Source organism: Sinocyclocheilus anshuiensis, unplaced genomic scaffold (assembly GCF_001515605.1).
Source record: "Sinocyclocheilus anshuiensis isolate Anshui unplaced genomic scaffold, SAMN03320099.WGS_v1.1 scaffold1358, whole genome shotgun sequence".
Taxonomy (NCBI): Eukaryota; Metazoa; Chordata; class Actinopteri; order Cypriniformes; family Cyprinidae; genus Sinocyclocheilus; species Sinocyclocheilus anshuiensis.
In genome coordinates, this window is record NW_015557142.1 from 303769 (window position 1) to 324716 (window position 20948).

The 20948-nt window shown below is 37.1% G+C and overlaps 1 protein-coding gene across 1 annotated transcript in view; it reads right to left on the reverse strand.

Moving 5' to 3' along the window:
• Window positions 1-16747, reverse strand: part of LOC107678071 (opsin-5-like) — a 91348-nt gene extending 74601 nt beyond the window's left edge. The window contains exon 1 of the mRNA XM_016473188.1: window positions 16681-16747. The gene's annotated coding sequence lies outside the window, so the exon portion shown is untranslated. The remainder of the gene's footprint in view (window positions 1-16680) is intronic.
• Between the last annotated feature and the right edge of the window lie 4201 nt (window positions 16748-20948).

A 20948-nucleotide genomic window follows, 5' to 3' on the forward strand; every position in this document is an offset into this window, starting at 1 on the left:
CATATAAATGCAAGGCAGTAAGCTCATTGGCTGCATATGCAGCATGAACCAATCAGCTTGTGCCAAGTCGTTTAAATCTCAGAATATCATCAGTTACGTTAACACCCCATCAGCCTGCGCCATCTAGAGTTTCATGACTAAACTATATATTTAAACTGTAGCAAACAGGAGTGTAGTAACCTTTTTTTTTTCACACCATGGTTTTGATGCCATGGTTATACTATAGTTATATTGTCCATGGCAGATGGACTATTTTGACAATGTCTTTCATACTTTTCTGGACCTTGACAGTGTAATTTACTAAGCAGTCAATGGGACAGTCACAAGCCTCCCGGTTTTCATCCAAAATATCTTAAATTTGTGCTCCGAAGACGAACAAAGCTTTTAAGGGTTTGGAACGAGATGGGGGTAAGTGATTAATAACAAAATTTACATTTTGGGGTGGAGTATCCCTTTAAGCTCGACAGACTAAGGCAAGTGTGAGTACGGATGAACTTACATATCTCATTACAATGCTTGAGCTCCATTTGTCACTCAAAGTACATTTATCAATACAGTTTTTTGCAATATAAGCACTACCCACTCATTGCTTGAAACAAAAAGAGTTTGTTAGGCTGGATTTCAGTTCCACATGCAATGACAGGAACACAAACAGCACTTTCTAGTACATCTATTCTATGTAGATTAATTACAATTTTGAATATAAATGTGATCCCCATCCTCAGGTAAATTTGACTTTATAATGATCAAGTAATCAATTCTTGTTGTGTCACTCATAACACCAGTGTATAATATATGTTCATTATAAAAGGAAATACTCAATGGAATCCATCAATCAAGATTGTTTAAAAAGCAGAAGCATTGTACAACACTGTATGTTTATCATCCTGAATGTAACACAATGTAAGATGAGCTAACATCAAAGGATGCAAATGTAACATACATTCATATTTTATACAAATATTTTACTGCAAATGGTATCGGCATAATAATTTGAGTGAAAAGTTAAATTGTAAAATAAAAAATGATGAGTTTAATTTAAAAGAGACTGTTGTAGTGACATTTAAGGATTGCTGTACTAGACACAGAGAAACAATCTGCTCTCTGCCTTCATCAGCACAGGATGATAAATTACCCAGTGAGGACCTCTGATCCCTTGTTAGCTTTGGGGTTGGAAAGACTGTCTGCTACTATAAGATGGGAAAAGTTATAGAAGAAGCATTTTTGACAGAGGTAAGACTTAAGGACCCTGAATACATTTTGGTGATAATAGTTTTAATGAAATGAGAGTGCAAGCAGCAAGCTTTTAATCCTAATGAGAAAAACAGACCATAGTAAAGTATGCATTTAACAGTATACTGAAATGTTCATCATATAGTGTTGCTGTAAATGACTATTGCAATGCATCTGTAAGGACATAGTGCCACTCTTAAGTGGCTTGACACATTTGACTTGACTATTTTACTAAACTATTTTAGAAAATGAATAAATTAAATTAATTGAGAAGACTGAATGTCACATGACGTCTCAGCCTACAGTTGAGTCTGTAGGCTAACATGACTTATGCAGATGTCACGGATGACACCATTTGTTGCGCTTTTATACCTCATTAAATCCTCAGTTGTGTTTATAGAAGTAACTTTGCCCTAGACAAGTGCTTATCTAGAGTAAAAATATTCAGTATAGCTATTATGTTAATGTGTATAACAAATAGCTCAGGTCATTTAGTTTTGAAAGAATGATGAGAAACAGTGGCATTCAAATTGAGATCTCTGATTTTTGGCTGCAAACTCCACTGGTATCTTAGCTACTGTGAGCTCAGTTTGAGGGCCCTATCATATACCCGGTGCAATGCTGCGCAAGTTTTTGCTAGTTTCAGCCCGACGCAGTTCTCATTTTCCCGTCCTGCGCGTTGTTTAAATACAAATGCATTTGCGCCCATTTGTGCCCCCCTGGGCGTGCTGGTCTAAAAAAGAGGTGTGTTCAGTCGCATTGTTGGCGCGTTGCTATTTTGAGGAACTGAAAATAGACTGCGCCATAGACCAACTCAAACCTGGTCCAAAGTCTGGCGCAATATTTTTTTCTTTGTTATTTAAAGAGCACGTTAGTAATATGCACCTATAGGTGGGTGCACAACGCATGTACACTTTGCTTATTACACACACAGGGATGCGCAGCAGCACACATTTAAAAAAATAATAATAATTACATTCCGCCATGTAAATAGCGAACCTGCCATGGCGCGAGCGCAACTGGCTTTTAAAGGGGATGGGATGAGTGGTTTATTGCACGTTAAGCCCAAAAAACACCCATTACTCATTAAGAGAATAGGTACAACCCATTTAGACCATGCACCCGGGCGTGCCAACCGTTTTCCCGTCGTTAAACTAGCAAAAGTGGATTCGGACACGCCCTGAGTGCACCTGCGCCGTGCACTTTAGACCATGCGCTTAGATCGTTAAAATAGGGCCCAGAGACCTCAAGAGGAGACGTGAGATGACTGTATGTTTTTTCTCAGTTACTTTCTATGTCTTTGAAGATTTGGTTAACTGGGAAGTCAAACTGTATAAAAAAATGTGCTTTAATGTTTGAGGCATCGGCCCCTGAACAACTGATTGAAGACCTGTGACCTTGTTTACTGCCACTGTTCATGTGTGCTCTGTTCCAGTCTCAGTGTCATTCCCAGAATTCCTCAGGACACTCTTCACGAGGCTTTCTGAGAATTTTATCCATCTCGAAAGCTCCAGCTTTCCTTTCTTACCATTTAATAGTGAACTGTTCAGGTGTTTTTCTTATTGGATTTAGTCAATTACTACTTACTGAATTTTGTGTTGATATATCTACTGTATCTTTGCTTGCCTTCAGCTGGTGATTCTTAGGAGGTTTGTCGTTGAATGATCCACGGTAAATGTTTCTTTTATCTTTTGACAACAGACGTCAGGCAACCCTCAGTCGGAGTTACTTTTCTCTGTGTATGGATATATGTCATAAGTATGTAATTCCCTGCAAAATTATTCCCAACAGGTCTAAAATATAAATAATTATTATAGGTTTATCAAAGTGTATTTGAGTAAAGCCATTTTTTTGTTTGTTTATTCATTTATTTGCACTCTCTCATTAATAAAAGTTTGTTATTTTTTAATAAAAAAAAATAATTGTAGAGAAAAATACTGTTAAAACTGAATGCATTGTCATGTTAAATATAATGTTAATTAAAATATAATTGATATAATACTGTAAATTAAGGCAACAAATGTTTTTACAGTATTTCTGAAACATTTTATAATATTTTACAGTACAATTCCATCTATTGTTTTTTGTAATTTTTTTCATATAATAGACCTACAAGACACTTACTCAATTAACAACTTTTCATGTAGCATTTTCACATTGCTTTTATTTACTGATATTTTAGTTTTGTCACTCTCCTGTGTCCTTGTGTTTGGCTCTACATAAAAACATAAAAAATATATTTCTTTTTTCTTTTTTTCAGCCGCCTATAAAAAGTTGCTCTTTGTCATAGCTACTACCTCCCCCGACTCATTATGTGTCAACAAAGTTTCATCTCACTTTTTCATTAGAAGTCAGATCAAACTAGACCACAAAAGCACATCTGCTTCCTCTCGTATTCTGAGCTGTGATCATTTACATAATCGTCTCACAGACACACGTCTCACACACAGCATGTATCATATCTTCAGTCGGGCTATCACACGTATTCATATTCAAAACTCACCCCGATGACAGGGAAATAATCTGCCACTGACATCAGGGATTCCCTAGTTTTTTATTGTTGTTGTTGTTCAAATGGGCTTACCAGCTCCTAAGCCACAGTAAAGTTTATGTAATGTGGGGTTTGGTGTTTGGGTTTTGTTTCAGGTTCATGTTTTCCATGTCTTTTATTTTGTAATTGTTTCATGCTGTCAGTGTCATGCTTCCCTTGCCCTCTTGTCTTTATGCCATTGGTTCTCGCCTTCAGTGGACTGAATCATTACAGTTTAATTAGCGGAGTGAGATATCTACTCTTGATTAACTTCAACAGGAAACAGCCGCTCAGCTCCAGACTGAGCTCTGTCTTTATAATGAGCCCATCTGTATAAAAAAATACATAATGATCAAACATCAAACCAGAGTTCCACCGAAAGTGAAATCAGGATGAGCTATCAGCTGAGAGAAGGTAGAGAAGAAGACCCGACTGTTAAACAGAAACGTTCTATATGGACTCTGTGACCGCTAAACAAGTTTTGACCATATCAAGGTTATTGGAGAATAGCATACAATTTCTGTTTTGTAGCAAGATGAAGAAAATTATTCATGAAATGTGCAGCAAGAGGAAATAAAGCAAAGAGTTATGAATTAAATTAAGTGCTCTTGGGGCTAGATCTGTTTCACTAACAGCTGATGCATGACCATTGCTCCTCAGAGTCTTTTTATTGCTTTTGCTTCTGTGCATTATGTACAAATAATGCTAGTACCACTTGTGGATCATAAGTTTTATTACACCCAAGATAACCTTCTCTTTGCTTGTAATCCACTTTTCAGTATGCAAAAGGATTTGATTGTGCTTGAATGTGATATCACTGTCTCCATCCACCAAACGTGTGGAATATACCTTTGCATAAGCTCTACTGATTTCCAATGCATTCTGTAACATTTGCATGGAATTAACTGTCCCTTGACAATTTCTCTAGTCAGAAATTAACATGACAGTGCTTGCATCTGTGTGTCATGTGCATGCGTTTATGATGGAAATGTGCTCTGCCTCACATACATAAGTCACAAAAGTGAGATCAGCCACCCACCTGACCCGTTTGAAACATGGCAGAAGCACAGAACAGTTGTATGCTGGCAGACACCCTTTACATGTTACATAACCCCTCAGATCTGCTATCTATGCATATGCTTACATCACTTAGACCTGATTTATTGAAGGTAAAGGAATTTGCCAAATTTATGGCAGGAACAAAAAGGTTTTTCTTACTAAATGTGTCATTTGAGGTGTGCCTTCAAATACACTCTAAATCAATCTCACTGAAAATAGCAGCCACAGAGTGATTTACCAATCCTGAAAGTAATTTCAGGAAAGTAATTGGTAACTAGCAAATTAATAATTTGCAAACTGAAAAGCAAGTATTTATGCGAGTACAGAGACTTTGAGATCAGAGAATACATAAAAACATTTTTGTGAACAATTTATTCAAAATTTTGTAACATTTTTGATGGTCTCCTTTGGACATTCTACTATCTATAAATAACTTTGCAACTCCACGTCAACTAGCAGTCATTATAGTATTAGCAGACTGTCTGCTTCTGCTGAGACTTTATTTTGATGCTCCCAACACACATTCTACTAACTATAATAAACTTTGCAAGTACATGTCAACTTATTCTACTAACCTTAACCCTAATCTAACAGTCACTAGTACTCTAATGAGAGTTAGTTGACATGTAGTTGCAAAGTTTCTTATTGTCAACAGAATTTCTTTATTAAAGGGATAGTTAACGAAAAATGAAAATTACCCCATAATTTACTCACCCTCAAGCCATTCTAGGTGTATTTGACTTTCTTTTTTTCAGATGAATACAATCTGAGTTGCATTTAAAAATGTCCTGGCTCTTCCCAGCTTTATAATGGCAGTGAATGGGTGATATTCAAAAGAACTGCTGTCTTGACATTTTGCTGTATACTGTCTTGATTCACTTTATAATTTATGGTTCTTCTGTGATTGAAAAGTGTCCAGACCCTGAGGCAGCAAAGCAGCGTTAAACCATGATGCTCCTCCACCACGATTCACAGCTGAGATGAGGTTTTGGAGTTGGTGTAAAGTGCCCTTTTTCCTCTAAACAAAATGCTGTGCATCTTTGCCAAAAAATTCAACTTTTGTCTCAAATGTCGACAGAACATTTTCCCAAAGCCGTTGTAGAACATCCTTTCATGAACACCAAATCTTCAGTGATTTTCTCATAGTTGACACATGAACAAAGACTCCTGCAGTTTGTAGAGGTATTTTGCTCTCATCCTTGTGTTCTTTCTAACTTCTTTCAGGATTGTCTGTTGTGTTCTTAGAGTGATCTTTGGGTAACACTTTATAATAACTTTCATTAATAAATCATCAACAGATATTATTTAATGCTTAATTGATCATTAGTTAATATATATTCAAAAAGTTAGAAACGTGAGATAATGTGCTTGTTAATGTTTGCTAATAAACTTATTAAACATTAGATAATGTTTAAACAAATCATTATTTCATGTAAGTTGAAATTCTTACAAATGTAATTAAACTTTCAATTCATATGATCAAGCACTTATTGAAATGATTTAAACATATGTTATACAGTGATTAAAAGCTTGTGTTAATGCACAACACTTCTGCTGCTGTTGAGGTGTGATAAGGGTAAGGTTAGGGACAGGTTTGGTGGTTTGGGTAGGTTTAAGGGTTGGTTAAAAGCTCAATAGAGTACAGGGGTCAATTTGATTACTATAAGTGAACACGATTCAATCTGTATATATTGCATTGTTTTCATAAATGAAGAAGTATTTTCTTAAAAAAATGATTTGTTTTCTCCTGTTTATTTATGATTCAAGGAATATCCTGTTCAATGATATACTGAAGAGTAGTATACTAAAGTGAGTGTCATTTAGCTAAACTTAACCAGCCACCCTTTACACAAACCTTGTTACATTAGCTAAAAGTCCAGTGCCCATAAAGATACTAAATGATTAGTAATCGTTTATAAACATTCACAAATTATGAATATTTTCCACTTTAGATTGGCTACTGCAAAAACATGAACAAATTAATGATTATTTATAAACATTTGCAAATGATGAATAGTTTCCACTTTAGATTGGGTACTGCAAAAACAAAAAACATTGATTGATAAATGATTTGTTAAGATTCGAAAATAGCAGAAGTCTATATACACAACCAACAAATACCAAATATAGGATCTTTACAGACATTGATTTTGAGATAATGACTAATATGTTAACATGAACAGTTTGTGAAGTGCTTAAAATGACTAATTAAGCTCATTTTTTTCTCAACATTTGTAAATGACTAATGATCTTATATAATGTTTGTTAATTATTTAAAATGAAAGTTATTATAAAGTGTTACCAATCTTTGCAATCTTTGCATTGTCAGAGTAGTGTTAACAACACGTTTCTGTGCACATGTATGCTTCTGTGTGTGCGAGTGTGGGTTTGTGCTGTGTGTGCGTTTTGTAAGGGAGAGAGAGCAGGAGAAAGAGAGTATGGGCTTTCTGTACATAATAACGCAATGTCAGTGTCGTTGTGGGTTATGGTTCTTTTGCTGCTGTAAACTGTAAGGACCTTTGAAATAACTAAAATCGTGATATGAACATGTAACGCAGTCAAGACCTGCCTGGAACTACTTTAGCTGTGTGTTTCCCTGAAAATAATAGCACACCTTAGAATATTTGTCAGCCAATCAGATTCAAGCATTCAACAGCCCCATAGTATAAATATACTTTTAAAGTTCTAACATGTAATCTGTAAAAATGGTACAGGTATACCTTTTAACCTTGATACCTTGTTCTGAGGTACCTCACCAATGACTGCTTTGTACCTTTTTTTTCTGAGAGCATATATATACAGTATATACACTGAACAAAATTATAAACGCAACACTTTTGTTTTTGCCCCCATTTTTCATGAGCTGAACTCAAAGATCTAAGACTTTTTCTATGTATACAAAAGGCCTATTTCTCTCAAATATTGTTCACAAATCTGTCTAAATCTGTGTTAGTGAGCACTTCTCCTTTGCCGAGATAATCCATCCACTTCACAGGTGTGGCATATCAAGATGCTGATTAGACAGCATGATTATTGCACAGGTGTGCCTTAGGCTGGCGTGCCTTGTTCCCCATTGGTTTGTCTTTGTCATGTGACCCTTCTTGTTTGATATAAGTAGCCATCATGTTCCCATTGTACCTTGTCGTGTATTGATGTTGTAACTCTGCTGTTGGTGAGTCCTGTTCATGCCAAGTCAAGTCAAGTCTGTTTTAGTCAAGTCTGTTCATGCCTCGTCAATTCTGTTCATGTCAAGTCAAGTTTCGGATTATTGTTTGGATCACCTTTATAAATAAACTGCACTTGGGTTCACACTTCAACTCGCCTTCAGTGGACTGAATCATTACAGTTTAATTAGCGGAGTGAGATATCTACTCTTGATTAACTTCAACAGGAAACAGCCGCTCAGCTCCAGACTGAGCTCTGTCTTTATAATGAGCCCATCTGTATAAAAAAATACATAATGATCAAACATCAAACCAGAGTTCCACCGAAAGTGAAATCAGGATGAGCTATCAGCTGAGAGAAGGTAGAGAAGAAGACCCGACTGTTAAACAGAAACGTTCTATATGGACTCTGTGACCGCTAAACAAGTTTTGACCATATCAAGGTTATTGGAGAATAGCATACAATTTCTGTTTTGTAGCAAGATGAAGAAAATTATTCATGAAATGTGCAGCAAGAGGAAATAAAGCAAAGAGTTATGAATTAAATTAAGTGCTCTTGGGGCTAGATCTGTTTCACTAACAGCTGATGCATGACCATTGCTCCTCAGAGTCTTTTTATTGCTTTTGCTTCTGTGCATTATGTACAAATAATGCTAGTACCACTTGTGGATCATAAGTTTTATTACACCCAAGATAACCTTCTCTTTGCTTGTAATCCACTTTTCAGTATGCAAAAGGATTTGATTGTGCTTGAATGTGATATCACTGTCTCCATCCACCAAACGTGTGGAATATACCTTTGCATAAGCTCTACTGATTTCCAATGCATTCTGTAACATTTGCATGGAATTAACTGTCCCTTGACAATTTCTCTAGTCAGAAATTAACATGACAGTGCTTGCATCTGTGTGTCATGTGCATGCGTTTATGATGGAAATGTGCTCTGCCTCACATACATAAGTCACAAAAGTGAGATCAGCCACCCACCTGACCCGTTTGAAACATGGCAGAAGCACAGAACAGTTGTATGCTGGCAGACACCCTTTACATGTTACATAACCCCTCAGATCTGCTATCTATGCATATGCTTACATCACTTAGACCTGATTTATTGAAGGTAAAGGAATTTGCCAAATTTATGGCAGGAACAAAAAGGTTTTTCTTACTAAATGTGTCATTTGAGGTGTGCCTTCAAATACACTCTAAATCAATCTCACTGAAAATAGCAGCCACAGAGTGATTTACCAATCCTGAAAGTAATTTCAGGAAAGTAATTGGTAACTAGCAAATTAATAATTTGCAAACTGAAAAGCAAGTATTTATGCGAGTACAGAGACTTTGAGATCAGAGAATACATAAAAACATTTTTGTGAACAATTTATTCAAAATTTTGTAACATTTTTGATGGTCTCCTTTGGACATTCTACTATCTATAAATAACTTTGCAACTCCACGTCAACTAGCAGTCATTATAGTATTAGCAGACTGTCTGCTTCTGCTGAGACTTTATTTTGATGCTCCCAACACACATTCTACTAACTATAATAAACTTTGCAAGTACATGTCAACTTATTCTACTAACCTTAACCCTAATCTAACAGTCACTAGTACTCTAATGAGAGTTAGTTGACATGTAGTTGCAAAGTTTCTTATTGTCAACAGAATTTCTTTATTAAAGGGATAGTTAACGAAAAATGAAAATTACCCCATAATTTACTCACCCTCAAGCCATTCTAGGTGTATTTGACTTTCTTTTTTTCAGATGAATACAATCTGAGTTGCATTTAAAAATGTCCTGGCTCTTCCCAGCTTTATAATGGCAGTGAATGGGTGATATTCAAAAGAACTGCTGTCTTGACATTTTGCTGTATACTGTCTTGATTCACTTTATAATTTATGGTTCTTCTGTGATTGAAAAGTGTCCAGACCCTGAGGCAGCAAAGCAGCGTTAAACCATGATGCTCCTCCACCACGATTCACAGCTGAGATGAGGTTTTGGAGTTGGTGTAAAGTGCCCTTTTTCCTCTAAACAAAATGCTGTGCATCTTTGCCAAAAAATTCAACTTTTGTCTCAAATGTCGACAGAACATTTTCCCAAAGCCGTTGTAGAACATCCTTTCATGAACACCAAATCTTCAGTGATTTTCTCATAGTTGACACATGAACAAAGACTCCTGCAGTTTGTAGAGGTATTTTGCTCTCATCCTTGTGTTCTTTCTAACTTCTTTCAGGATTGTCTGTTGTGTTCTTAGAGTGATCTTTGGGTAACACTTTATAATAACTTTCATTAATAAATCATCAACAGATATTATTTAATGCTTAATTGATCATTAGTTAATATATATTCAAAAAGTTAGAAACGTGAGATAATGTGCTTGTTAATGTTTGCTAATAAACTTATTAAACATTAGATAATGTTTAAACAAATCATTATTTCATGTAAGTTGAAATTCTTACAAATGTAATTAAACTTTCAATTCATATGATCAAGCACTTATTGAAATGATTTAAACATATGTTATACAGTGATTAAAAGCTTGTGTTAATGCACAACACTTCTGCTGCTGTTGAGGTGTGATACGGGTAAGGTTAGGGACAGGTTTGGTGGTTTGGGTAGGTTTAAGGGTTGGTTAAAAGCTCAATAGAGTACAGGGGTCAATTTGATTACTATAAGTGAACACGATTCAATCTGTATATATTGCATTGTTTTCATAAATGAAGAAGTATTTTCTTAAAAAAATGATTTGTTTTCTCCTGTTTATTTATGATTCAAGGAATATCCTGTTCAATGATATACTGAAGAGTAGTATACTAAAGTGAGTGTCATTTAGCTAAACTTAACCAGCCACCCTTTACACAAACCTTGTTACATTAGCTAAAAGTCCAGTGCCCATAAAGATACTAAATGATTAGTAATCGTTTATAAACATTCACAAATTATGAATATTTTCCACTTTAGATTGGCTACTGCAAAAACATGAACAAATGATTAATAAATGATTAGTAAAGATGTGTGAATAGGGTAAATGCAGGTCTTTCGGGACACTTTTTGTCATCGAGATGACTGCTCATAAAAGTATTAATGATTAGTAAACATTTATAAACATTTGCAAATGATGAATAGTTTCCACTTTAGATTGGGTACTGCAAAAACATGAACAAAAAATTCATAGATTATTTGTTAAGATGTGTAAATAGAGGTCTACACAACAAAGACCAATAAATTAAGATCATATGCACTGAAAGTTCACTGACATTTGTAAGCATTTCAATTTACATTAAATAATCATATGTTAATCATTAGGTAATATTTAGTGAGTTTATTAGGAAACATTAACAAGAACATTATCTCATATTTCTAGTTATGTGAATATATATTAACTAATGATCTGTTAAGCATTATATAATGTTTGTTAATTATTTAAAATGAAAGTTATTATAAAGTGTTACCAATCTTTGCAGGATGTCCGCTCCTCGAGAGAGTAACAACAGTCCAGAATTTTCTACATTTGTAGACAGGGTATCTTACTGTGGATTCATGAACACCTAGGTCTTTAGCACTGTTTTTGAGTAGGTTTTTCCTTCCTTGTACATATCTGTAATGTGTTTTTTAAGCTATCGGGATCAAGGTATGGCTTACGCTAAGCTTTTGGAGAAGTCGTAACAAAGAGGTTTGCTTACTTTGCTTACTTTTTCCAGCCTACCCTATCAATGGTCACTCAATGTCTTAAAGGGGTCATATGATGTTGCTAAAAAGAACATTATTTTGTGTATTTGGTGTAATGAAATGTGTTTATGCGGTTTCAAGTTCAAAAAACACATTATTTTCCACATACTGTACATTATTGTTTCTCCTCTATGCCCCGCCTTTCTGAAACCACACAGTGCCTTCACGACATGGCGGTGGCAACAACAATACTACAGCCAGAATAAAAGTTACACCTTCTTTCTTTGCGTGAACATTTGGGCGGTGTTATGCAAATCTTCCCACATAGTGAGGTAGACATGTGGGGGCGTGTTAGAACGAGCCGTTTTAGGTAGGCGTGGTTGACTCTTAAATTTTATAAAGAATATCTCTTTGGATTTGAGACTTTAGTCTTTGCAACTTTACAGATCTTCTTTATGCACCAAGAGCTTCTAACACTCCAAAGAGAAAGGAAAAATTTAAATCGCATCATATGACCCCTTTAATACATTTTGAAGAGTATATAAAAAAAAGTTGTTTAGTGTTTAGTTTACCATGCAATAACAAAAAGTAATTATTCTTAGTAAATAATTGAACACATAATTTGAACCGCTCAAACAATTAGTTCCCTTTATTTGGGATCTTAACAATTCAGGTTTTGGTTGCTGAACTGATGATAAGTGTCTGCAGTTCAGAGGACACATGTCTAAACAAACTAAACAGCCTCTCATTCCAGAAGTTGGCTCCTTCTACACATGTGAGATCTAACGGATTGTGATGAACCCTCACCACAGTGAACCCTCATCTTCAGCTGTCAGTAAGCTTGGCATGAGAAAAGCTCATGCTGTTATTTTAAGCTACGCCTTCAGCGATCAACTAAATCCCATTGGGTGTTTATCAGTCAGTGATTAAATAAATCCCATCGGTGCCCCATCCTCATAGCAAAGCAGTGCTAGAGAAAGCTTTCACAATAATGAATACATAATGTATATATACATTATGTTCTGTAGTTATATAATAAAAGTTTATTTTCTTAATCTTATAATTAATTTAATCTTTTTTTTTTGGCCAAAGAAATGTGACTTCAAGCTACATTTATTTTCAACTAGAATTATAATTTCTAATTCATAATGAAGCACAAAGAGAAACAGATATGGATGATAAAGCTTCTGTTAATAATGATGACTGGATAACAATGTCCAAAACACACATGCATGTAATACAAATTCAGAAATTGTATTTGGCAGAAGGGGGTTGGGGTACAATTGGAAGCACTAAAAGTGTGATAGACACACCTAGTCCTGCAAAATCCAGATGTTTCAGGACTTACATGTTGTAAAGCAGTAATTCATTTGATGATCTCACAACTCAACCAAGAGTGTTGGCATATTAATCATTCATAAAGCCTGTCTGCTCATTTAAACACCGCTCTTATACTGTATATGTGTTGTCATATTGACTATAAGTCCACTTGTGCCGACAAAATACCAAGGTGGCAAAGACATTAGCTGACAACAGGGATGACATCAAGTGTGTCATCAGTCTACCATACACACACTTTATGGATTACAGATGATCTAACCAACATATATATACATCAATGCATCCGTGTGGCTATTAAACTTTGTGCACACACAAATAACCCCAAAATTCTCACTAGCTGCCTGCATTTAATCACTGTCTGGCCTCCATAGTAGATATCCATAGGTATAAATACCCCTGAGCCCACATGTTTGTGGATGAATGTGTGTGTGTGTGTGTGTGCATGTAACAGTGTAACAGCCACAGTGTACATGATAGTGAATGTATTTAGCCACATCTGATCCTTTCTCAGGATATAACATCAAACTTTACTCTACATTATATCCAGAAAGAGAAATATGGGCAAAGAGTGAGGAGAGGAGCAGTGAAACAGATATAACAGACATTTACAGAGAAATGCATGAGAGAGAGATAGAGAGAGAGAGAGAGAGAGAGTATGGAAATGACTTGTGTTCTTGCTGTATAGAACTGACATCAAAGCAAAGTGACAGGTACGGTTGCGCAGAGCAGCGAGTGCCCTGTCTGACACACAAATCTCATTTCGCACCCCACTCTCTGTCCATCTCTCAGATTCATCCATACGTCAGCTAGCGGCACATATTCGGAGCATGATAAATATTAAATTCACTTTGTATTAATGCAAACCCCACCACCAACAGCCAGTAGACATCTCTAGAGATCACTACTTATGCAGCTTTATCTTTGATTGATCAAAGCACAGGCCATGATGAGTGATGTGCTCAAAAGAGGATACTAGATGAATGCTTAGTTCATACGGTGCAGTATGTACTGTACACTGCTTACTAGTTTAAAACATGTAAGTGAAACTGCAGTCATTTATGTAGCAATACATTTCAACACAAATTTAAAACATTGGTGAATTACATTTGTTGTAACATGACCTCATCAAGTTGCATCTTGGAAACATAATAATAATAATAATAATAATAATAATAATAATAATAATAACTACACTGGAAATGGAAATGGAAGTTCAAATCGAGCATATCACATTGTAGGATATACCATTACATTTTAAAATATATAGCAGGTCATCTGGGTATTCTATATTCCGCATACAGTGCACAATATATGCAGCAAAAAGAGTAAAAGTAGTATTTCATTCTCTAGCTCAGGTCCTTAATTTAAATGCAAGTCTAAAGGATTTGGTTACACTTTATTTTGATAGTCCACTTTAGACATTTCACTAACTATAAGTAATTTTGCAAATGCATGTCAGCTAACTCTCATTAAAGTATTCGTAGAGTGTTATATTATGGTTTGGTTTATAGAATAAGTTGACATGTACTTGCAAAGTTAGAATGTGTTTCGTGGAGCATCAAAATAAAATGTTAGAAGACATTAAACAGACAATCTGTTAATACTCTAATGACTGCTAATTGACATGTAGTTGCAAAGTTACTTAATAGAATGTCTCAGCAAAGTTGGCTATCAAAATAAAGTGTTACCAAGGAATTTTTGTTTGCTTAGAAACATGAAAGCACACCTCAACAAATCACATTATTTGAGGCATTTTTCACATCTGCATTAATAGTGTTGGTTTTCAGTGTCGTTTGTATGTGATACTTGTGCTTACTATAGTAATAACAATAAATTATGCATAATTACAAGCAACTAACCCTAAACCAAATCCTAGCCCTAATCCTATTGAACATAACCCTATAGTACATTTTGTTAATTAATATTACTCTGTACTTACTTTGTAATTACACTGCAACAAAGACACCTTAAAATAAAGTGTAACCAGCTCCACTAATGATCTCACTGATCTAAAAGTAAATATTGGTCAAGAAAAGATGCGCAGGAAGTATAATAAATGATGACAGCCTTTCTGTGGATGGCCACACTTCACAGTCAGAAGGGAATCAATAAAGTGAATCTTGACATGATTCAAGGACTCTCTGTAATGGGTTGAAGAGAGCTCTGCAGGGAGACGTACAGTGAACTGGCTTTTGAACATGGCAATTTAACATAAATCAATATTTTCTCCTCTGACTGGAAAAACAAAAACATGCAAAAAATTAACATGCATCATACGGTTATCATGGTGGTCACACAGGAAACACAGTTTTGAGTCTGCTTTAAGACTATATCCCAATGCAGTTCCCTCCTAAGGTTCTCATCAATTTCTGTCCTTTCAGATTTATACTTAAGCTCATCATTGAACAAACAAACAAGCACAATAAGTAAACACAAAGCTAATCATATGACTTCAGAAGATTTGGAAGACAGTGCTTCAGTTGTATGGATTACTTTTATCATGTTTTTACTGGTTCTGTGATGCATGAAAGAAGTCAAATGGGTTCGGAACAACATTTTAAGGAGTAAAGCATTATTTTTAGCACTGAATGGCTACAAATTCATTACAAATTTAAACATTATCAACCATTTTAAATGGACTTTTATGAGAATTACAACTGTTAGTCAGGTAATGCTTTATATTGTTAATGCCAAGCTCAGAATTTAATGATCTATGGATGACGCAAATCTGAGATCAGTGCGATCAGGAGAAAAACATTACGGCAGTGCTGTCCTCTGAGAGTCTGAGAAAAATCGTTACTTGTGTCTTTATGAATGTCTGTAAATTTTCTGCTCAGTTTCAACATTTTGTTACAGTCCATAATTTTACATTTTGTTTCACAAACGCCTAAGGTTGCAGTGCTTAAAAAGCACAGACTTCAGTTTATCACTAACAGCCATGTATAGACGCTCTATATATGTGCTCACAGGACGTGTAGAGGGGCTTGGTAGAGGTATTTATAACCAGACTTTACATTCTCCAGTCACTTGAATGGGTGGACCATCAAAGCATGTGACAGCACACAGTGTAACTCAGGGTTTCCCAACCCCGTTTAAACTCTTCCTAATCAAACACACCTGATTCAGTCATTAGTAGAGACTTCAAGACCTGAAATGGATGGGTAGGATAAGAGAGACCTTCAAAATGTGTACTGCCAATGCGCCTCCAGGAACAGGGTTAAGAAACACTGGTGTAAATGACCACATGTTAGTTACAGAATTCAGCTGATCTGTTTCTCAACACATGAAATCTTTATGTGAATGAACAAAGAACACAATCCACGTTCATAACGTTCACACATTCCACTTTTATATCCAAAAATATCTAATAAAATATCACTAATTAACTGGCACTGGTTTATCAAGGAAAAAAAAAAAATATATATATATATATATATACACACACACACACATGCATGTTTGTCATATTAATAATAGCCTTAAACCTGTGAAACTATCCCCCTTTCTTCTTATTTTTTTTTTCACTTTAATAATAATTCAGATATTCTATGAAAAATAAAATAAAACAAAATATCTCATATATATATATATATATAAAAAAAAAATAATAAAATATACAAAATACTGCTCATAAGCATGACGGCACATGGGACAGTAGTTAAAAATATGTAAACTGTTATTCCTACCTTACAGACAGACTTTGGTGATGGTCCTTATGTCCGATGCCAGATTATGGAAAAATCTGAAGCCTGTGAGCCATCAGCCTTGAATAAACAAGTTTGTTTTGGAAGGAAAGAACATAGGAGAGGATGAGGAGAGAGGAGGAGGTCGAGAAGTTATTGTGTGGGAGCTAACACTAACTCTGCCCGCCGGTAAAACATACTGAAAGACACAAATCTCAGCGGTGGCGATCTGAAATGCCTGCTATGAAAGATTCACTCTCTCCCTCTCACTGTCTCCCTCACTCTCCCCTGCTCTCCCCCACCCTCTTTCTGTTCCTATCCTTCCTTCTCTCTCCTCCTCCTTTTCTTGTAACTAATACTGCTCTTTGTATGTGACTGTCTGTGATTGTCACGTGAACTGGTCTGATGCCTCTCATTCACATCCTCTCTGTGTCTACTATGGGGCTTGCATAACTACTCGTTTTTTTTATAGTTGACTAGTCACTCGGAAAACTTGCTGACTAGTTGGTGGGTCAGTGTTACACACAATACGCCATGCAGCTTTCGGTGGTCTTTGCCGTTTCTGTCAGGTTAAGAATTGTGTTGACAGAGAGTGTGAGTGGAGAGAACATTCACACAGCTGAGATGATACGGTTAGAAAATCAAAATGTGGATTTTTCCATTATCTATGTCCTCACTTATAGTTTCTATCAACCTCTGGACGACACTTGATTATTTTCTGGGTAGTTTGCAAGAATTCTGGCTTGTGCACTCTTCAAATGAACCCGGACCCATTTCTCTCTCTAATAACACAAGTCATTTCCATACTCTCGCTCTCTCTCTCTCTCTCTCTCTCTCTCTCTCTCTCTATATATATATATATACTGTATATATATAGTTTTAATTTTACAATATAAACAATAAAGTTAATAATAATAAAAAAAAATTTTCTTTAATTTTCCAGGTTTTGCTTTGGGCATTCTTGCCTTTGAACAGTATAGAGAGTGGATATGAAGCAAAGTGAGAGAGAGGAGAGAAGGAGAGAAAATCAGAAAATATCAGTAACCGGGGGAAACCCAAAGCACTGCATGTCAGAGTGCTTCCCCTAAAGCTATTGGCTTCGACCACTGGGAAACAGTTGATGGATGGATGAATTTGCCTCCAGCTGTTGCCATGTATTAAACAGACCTATACAGTAACACATCAACTAATGGTTACAGAACTAATCACCACCAAACCGAATATGTTTCTTGTTCAGTTAAAATGTTGCTATGAAAAGAAAATAATTTAACCAGGTCTTGATCTAGTTGATCTTATTTGTAAACAGCTGACTTCATTATCCATTGAAGGCATTTCACAAGTCAGCTGTAAAATGGTGGGACTTTTGTACACCTTGAAGTCATAAGCTTTGAAAATCACAGTGAAAGTCTTGTCCCTGAAGGCAGGTAATCACAATACAAACCATTAGAGAGGCAATTCTCACAGTGATTATGATTCCCACCTACAGGCACTCATGGGATTCCTATAAACAGAGTAAGATTATGAAAAAAGCAAAATCATAACAGACTTAAGAAACCACTTTAATTAACCTCTAGAAATTTACAACATCAATCTACACTTGGTCACTATTATAAATACTTTAGGTAACCCAATTTCACATAAGGTATATGAAAGGAAATTATTATTTTTCCATGAATAACCTTTAAACAGAGGGGCATAAGTGACATTTCACCAACTTTACAGGAGGGCCAAAAAAAAATAAAAATACCATAATTTGATCTGACTTTGTGTACTGATTTCAATATTTTATAATAAAAATGTTTACACACATGTATGACAATAGCCTATACTGTATTTATTAAACACTATTTTAACATTTATTCAGAAAAACAAAATCTTTTTTTTTTTATAAAAAAAAAGTCACATGCGCCTTTTTGGCACAAATGTTTCATTCCATTTTGTATATAAAACATGGGCGCATCTGATGACAGTATGAACAAAGCATTACATGAATGAGTTTAAAAGAAATAACAATCTATTGTGATAAAATAAAATATTACACAAAAAGTCCTTACATCAAATTAGTTATTTGAATGTGATTCATTTCACTAAAATAGTAATCCAAGCCACTTAACAATTTGGCCAAATGGACGATTGAAAAGCCTTTACAGATGCCTTTGTAATAATAAAAAATATGATGGCAAATACCATTAACTGAATGATAGTAGCCTCTTTTACGCAGTAATACCAGTAAATTGACGAAAAACTACGCAACCTTCTTTACTGGTAAATACAAAATTACGCTGTTCACACAGGCAATGAAGATCTGTCTTTGTACCAGTAAAGCACCATTCACACAATTTTTCAAATTACCAGTAAATTCTGTGACAGGGCCAGACTGGGACACAATTTCAGGCCGGGAAATCTCCCACTCATCCAGGCCACACAGAAAAAAAGGGGCCAAAATTTTACCTTTTGGGGTACAACAGCTTGTCACTGGAGCAGTACGCTTAAAAGGACATCTTTATTCCTTTTTTTTTTTTTTTTACACCTAATAGTTACATATTAGTACCTTAGAATAGATGACGTACCATTAAGGTACTAATATGTACTTATTAGGGGTAAAAAAAAAAGGTACAAAGATGTCCGTCACTGAGAGAAAACGAAGAGAAATAAACAAGGAGTATTTATACAAAGGCAAGAGAGGAACTAATGACTTAATTAACTGATCACAGGTGAACTGAACACTATAATCAAGGAACACAGGAAACTAGGTCAAAGGAACAAAACTAAACAGGAGAGCAGGAAACGAAAAAACAGAAAAGAAAAAAAAGTCCATAATCGTGACATAACTCCCCCTCCCCGAAGGCGCGAACTCGCACTGTAGCAGGACAAACAAAGAAGGGAGGGAGGGGGTTTGGGAGGAGGACGAGCTGGTGGCGAAGGGCAGGTAGGAAGGCAAGCAGATGACCAGGGTGGTGACAATGGAGGGAGGAGCCACAGAGGAATCAGGAGGAACCATGGCAGATCAGACGGAGCGAGGAGCCAGGGTGGCGAATACGGTGGTAGGAGCCAGGGAAAAGACAGGCGGGACCCAGTCCGCAGCCAGGAATGCGGCCCGTGGTGGAGCCGATGGAGGGATGAGCCATTGTGGAGAAAGGTCTGACGACTCCAAGGGGCTGACTGACAGCGGCGAAGCAGGCGTGTTGGGAGCCCTTGGCAGATACGTAGAGCCGCAGAGCCAGGGCAATGGGGAGTATCCAGAGGGCCAAGGCGGAACAGATGGCTCAGGCGACCGAGCCATAGGCGGGGATCTGGAAGGCCACGGTGGAGCCAGAGTGACAGAGGACCAAGGTGGAGCTGGAGGGAGAGAGGAGCCCAATGGAGCCGAAGGGATGGAGGGATGAGGTGAAGCCGGAGGAGTGTAGTCCCAAGGCGAGGGGAGGTCGACGACTGACCAAGGCGGAGCTGGAGGGACGAGGGAGCCCGGCGGAGCTGGTGGACTGACGGGTCATGGTGGAGATGAGGGAACTAGGAGCTATGGTGGAGCCGCTGGGTCGATGGGCCGAGGCGGAGTCTGGGACTCAGAGGCTGGAGCGGAGACAAGGGATCCTCCAGCCACAACGATGATGGAGACTGGCAGACCTGCGTCGAACCCACATCAGCAATAGTGGGCTGAGGGTGAGCTGAGGGGCTGCCAGGATGCAGCGGGGCAGAAGATGGCAGACTCCTGAGAGGAGGTGGGAGAGGGAGGCTGGGTGGGAATTTGTGACAGACAGGGTTTCTTGGGAAGGTGTATGCCGCCCATATACACCAAAGCACGACTTCCAGCACAGGGAGCGCTAGGGACAGGTGGACGACCTTCATGGTCGTAATAGAGCAGACTGACAGTTCAGGGCAGATAAAAAGTTAATTACAGACCTCCATGGTCATGACGGGACAGACAGTTCATAAACAGCCTCATTGGCTGTAACTGGACAGGCAGAGTTCAAACGAAGACGGGAGAAGAAGAGGCATGTCCACATAAATTGTTTTCCTCTGAGTCCAGTGGTAACTCACCTCCAGCAGTGGAGCAGTGGCCGGGGCTTTCCTCCACACCCTCGCGCTCCACTGTGACTTCCTCCGTGGAGGGCTTAGTTGCCGTCTCACACACCTGGTCAGACGTCGGTTGAGGCTCTTGCTCCGGGGTGATCCTCAGCTCTGTCGGTCCTATAGGCAATGGCTCGTCAGTCGCGGCTGGCTCTGGCTATCCGTCTGAGGTGGGCTCAGGCTGATGCTCCGCGCAGCGGGGT